This window comes from Cornus florida, unplaced genomic scaffold, assembly GCF_030987335.1.
Source record: "Cornus florida cultivar Cherokee Brave unplaced genomic scaffold, ASM3098733v1 CherokeeBrave_3.0.0_Hap2_Chr02, whole genome shotgun sequence".
Classification (NCBI taxonomy): Eukaryota; Viridiplantae; Streptophyta; class Magnoliopsida; order Cornales; family Cornaceae; genus Cornus; species Cornus florida.
Window position 1 is genome coordinate 85,595,304 of NW_026775572.1, and position 4,066 is coordinate 85,599,369.

General features: G+C 33.5%; 1 long non-coding RNA gene across 1 annotated transcript; it reads right to left on the reverse strand.

The window, feature by feature from the left end:
* Positions 1 to 385: 385 nt before the first annotated feature.
* LOC132295408 (uncharacterized) lies at positions 386 to 3,126 on the reverse strand. The gene is made up of 2 exons (XR_009478464.1): positions 2,636 to 3,126; positions 386 to 1,183 (listed from the first exon to the last, which is right to left on the reverse strand). It is a non-coding gene; the product is annotated as an uncharacterized LOC132295408 (long non-coding RNA).
* Positions 3,127 to 4,066: the final 940 nt, after the last annotated feature.

Sequence of the window (4,066 nt, forward strand, 5' to 3'; positions counted from 1 at the left end):
GAAAAACTTCAATAATATTCTAAGCCCTCATAACTGACAAGTGCTTTGCATTCACATATTCAGAAGGTAATTAGCAGAGATAATTTCATAGCATGTATTACGTTGAGATTCCTAGGGTCTAACATATGGGAAAGCCTTGGATATTTCATATGTACTCCCCTAGTACTTCTTAAAATTTCAGGGAAACAAGATTTAACACCCTGTACTAATAACTATACACACACAATTTACTATCAAATTATATTTGAGTTCATATTTGATTCTGACAGTGAATACACAATAAACAAATATGGCGATCAAGGCAACCTGTGCAAACAGAGACAATGGATCAAACATAAATTGAAATTGTACAATTTAGTAGAAACAAATTTGAAAGAAAAGTTCGTCCAAAATGTGAAAAATAAGTACTTTTAGGTCAACATTATCTCACATTTACATAGATTTTAGAAATTTTGTCCAAAATGTCAAATTCAAGATTCCTTTAAACACTTTTAGGTAGTTCACTAATTATATAAGCAAAAGGCCAAGCGAAAGCCACCAATTATAATTTTGAATCAATTTCTCCAAGACAACCAAGTAGGGCATGGTATGGAGTGGATTTCAGCTTCATGGTCCATATTGGGATCCCAGTCCAGAGTATAGATAGAATCCATATCCAACCCATACATTTTGTATGAGTGACAATGGACCTTTAGTTGAATACGATCGGCGAAATAGGCTTAAGTTACGAGCCAACCTCAGTGCAATAGAATTCAGATAAGATCAGATCTGATCAGATTAAATTTCGGTCTAAACCTGATCCATTTCGTGCTCTGCTACTAAGATCCAACATAAGGCTTACTCTCAAAATTTTGAACCCAAATCCAGAAAAGAGGGGCTGTTAAAAATTATTGTTTAAGCTAAAACCTGTCATATCTTCAAGCAGCTATTGTGAAACAATATTGTGTTGGCTCATATAACAGTTATTTTCAGCAAATTCAACTGCAACTTCCAAGGTTTTTCCAGATAGTTAAATGAAAGAAGTTAATTAAATTAAAACTAAATAAATGAAAAAGCTTCTTTTAAATGATAAGATGTGATTTACAAAATGAAAGCATCAACAAAGGCAATAATATAAACAAAGCTATTTTGTTGCTTCCACAACTTCCTTCCAAATAGATGTCCAAGGACCTGTATAGATTTGCTTTGAAAGCAACCATGAAAACTGGAAACAGTTATAACAAGTTTTTAGGAAATAACAGTTTTGACAAGTTAAGTTAGAGATATAATTTGAGAAGAAATAAAATTTTCTTTTAAATTTAAAGTTGCATCACAAGGCCACTCCTTTTAACACAATTAATTCAGAAAGCAAGTCATCTCATACCATAGAAAAAAGTTCACATGATCTTTGCATATAATCGCATGCTTGCTCACATGAGTTTCTCCAAATGACAAAAATAACAGACCCCCTTGAATATGTCTAAGCTTTTCTAATGGGTTACTTTCAGATACAATTCAGTGAACTAGATTAAGCGTCAAATATGGACATCATGATTTCAACTTCAAGGTTTATGAAATGACCTAATCTTACAATTGCATGCAGTGTGACCCCCTTGAATTAATCTAACAATTGCACGTCACTTTGAACCCCCTACTAATTATTGATACTCACACACCCCCCTCAAAGGAATTCTAGTGATTCCAACGACAAGAAATGTTCCTATTCACATGTCACACACTACAAAAAAAATAAAATATAAATAAATAAATAAATTTAAAGAGAGAGAGACTTCCAAAGCCAACTTGTTAGAGTTAAACAATTAGAAACCTTATAATTAAACAAACCAAATGACGTAACAATTGCTTTATTTTCAAATAGTAAAACAAAATATTAAGTTACTAGATTGAGGGCAGGCCTTGGTGCAATGTTACTTGAAGGTCACGGGTTCGAAACTAGAAACAGCCTCTCAGTGTGCGGAGATAAGGCTGCGTTGCATTGGGCTAGCCATATATATATATATATATATATATATATAATCATTAGATTTAATATGAAAATAAAACCTGAAAACAAGCATTATTCATTGAGGAAATTTCATAAAAAATAAAATTAAAAATGTTAATCTCCACCAAACTTCATGGACAACTTCCAGTTGTGTCTAGATAGAAAGTATTAATGATTCATTTTTCTTTTCTGTCTCTGTCCAAACAAATCAACTGGTCTATGGCATAGGTGATATTTGAAACCATCAAATCCATAACATATCATGCTATTCAAGTCATACCATGTGGGAGAAAATTGAAACCATCACCGGCTGATAAACACAGCCGGTCCTGTGTTGAGATTCTTTATATTGCATAAGTTATAAAAATAAATAAAATAATGAAAAATGAACATTTCAATATAATACTAGTAGTTGCTATGACTTGCAAAAAGTATCACATGATGGTAAACAAAGATCTGAAATCAATGACCCATAACTCCCTGTTCATCGATATTTAAAAACCTGATTGTTTTAATCCCAACATCACCCCCGAATCGACAAAAGACCCTTCAACAACCACAATGTGATTTAATCACAGAGAAGAAAAAATAATGTAGAAACGACTACCAAGCAATTAGTAAAAAAAGAATAAAGACAGATCTAAGGGTTACCATAAGAGAGCAGCACAGGATGAGATGAGATAGAACTAAGCAGGACAAGAAAGGAAGGGAGACACCTCATGAAATCACAGGAATGGGTGGTTTGGGCAAGGATATTTCTTTTACCTACTCAAAGGTTTTCCTTGCCAAGCCACCCATACCCACAATTTCCTGTGGGCAAATCTCCCTTTCCCTCTTACCCCTTTCTCTCTCCAAATACATATATGATTCCCTCTCTATGTGTATATATAGCTGGTGAACAAAATGGCAGGGAAGTTCACGAAAGAAATGAAAGTTCTGCATCAGATCTCCTACTAGATCTGTCTTTATTCTTGCCGGGAGAGCGAAGATAGGGTTTGGTAAAGCAACTGCGGACGCGAAGTTCAATGCTTGTACAGAAGGACAAAATGGCAGGGACCCTCTGGCTATTTGTCCCTATCTATTGGGTCGCGAAATGGATCGCTGTTTTCAGCGATCCCTTGGCAATTCGCTCATATCAATTTTTTTTTTATTCCGGTCCGAACAGTGTTTTAACAGAGGATATTGCTCTTAAGGGCATGTTTGTCAAAAAAAAAAAAAAATTTTTGACTTTTTTTTTTTTTCCCTCAAAATAATTGAACCAAAGAGCCGTTAAGGCACTGTTTGGCTGACCCAAACAGTACTTTTTAAAAAAAAATAGAGATACTGACATATAGCCGTTTTAGGCATTATTTGACTGACTCAAACAGTGCCTTAACGACTATACTGGCACAAAAACTTATTTTTTGAATTTTATTTATTTAAAAAAAAACCTTTCATGGTTTATTTCAAATATGATTTTTTTATTAAAAAAAAATACATCTTTGTTTTCACTATAAATTAATAAATCAAATGATATTAATCAAGATTTCATACATATTGGCTAAATAATTTAATCAACAAACAATTTAATTATTTATTTCAAAATAAAATATTACACAATAACTATTCTATTACATAAACTTCATAACAATTTAAAAATAAAATAATACAACATAAATTAAACACGTTCTTCACCAAAACGGTTCCACAAATTTTCAATTAAATCTTTCCTCAACCGCGTATTTGTCTTTTTGTTGCAAATTTGGACTTGGCGAGAGTAGATGTGTACCGCTAAGACTGATGGATTTAGAATTAAAGTGGGAATCGAGATTGTCTCCTCTGGTGGCGAAGTCCATCTTCTAACATTGGCATGGCACTTATCTTCAATGATCATGTTGTGAAGGATGATGCACGTTTTTATTATAAGGCACAAGTTCCTTTTATCCCAAAAACACACTGGTCCTTGCGTTATTACCCACTTGCTCTGCAAGACCCCCAAAGCTCATTCCACATCTTTCTTACAAGCCTCTTGTCTCTGAGCAAAAAGTTTTTCTTTTGCTCTGATCATAGTTCTCGTGTATCCTAAATCGTTTGCGAAAGTAC